The sequence below is a fragment of the Nematolebias whitei genome, chromosome 11, assembly GCF_014905685.2.
Source record: "Nematolebias whitei isolate Nwh7 chromosome 11, NemWhi1, whole genome shotgun sequence".
In the NCBI taxonomy this organism is placed as follows: domain Eukaryota; kingdom Metazoa; phylum Chordata; class Actinopteri; order Cyprinodontiformes; family Rivulidae; genus Nematolebias; species Nematolebias whitei.
The window spans coordinates 5,025,708-5,026,420 of NC_056508.1; positions in this window are offsets into that span (position 1 = coordinate 5,025,708).

Here is a 713-nt window from a genome sequence, read left to right on the forward strand (position 1 = left end):
AGCGTTTTCAGTCGTGGGCCCTAAACTTTGGAACAATCTGTCCATCAACATTCGACAGGCCACCTCAGTCTCTGCTTTTAAATCTCTCCTAAAAACACATTTATACTCATTGACATTTAACACAGGGTGATGGGATTTAGATCTAGTTTTTCATTGATGCTGATTCTGTTTATGCTTTTGTTATTATTCCTATTTAACACAAGGTCATCAGATCTGATTTAGTATTTCGTTGTTTCTGACTGAGTTTATGCTTTTTGTTATTATTTCCTTGACTTTTGACACAACGTGATCTGATTTAGTATTTCATTGTTTCTAATTGTTTTTGGTTATATATTTTTATTCCATGTGCTGTAAATATATCTTGCTACTTTTTATTTGATGATGTGATATTTTTGTTAAGCACTTTGGTAACAGTTTCTGTTTTAAATGTGCTCTATAAATAAATCTGACTTGACTTGACTTGACAGCGAGTATTACTGTCTTCTATATTAATGGTACAAAGTATTACAGCGAGTACTGTCTTCTGTTTTAATGGTACAAAGTACTACAGTGAGTATTTCTGCCTTCTATATTAATGGTACCAAGTACTACAGCGAGTATTACTGTCTTCTATATTAATGGTACCAAGTACTACAGCGAGTATTACTGTCTTCTATATTAATGGTTCAAAGTATTACAGTGAGTATTACTGCTTTCTATAGTAATGGTACCAA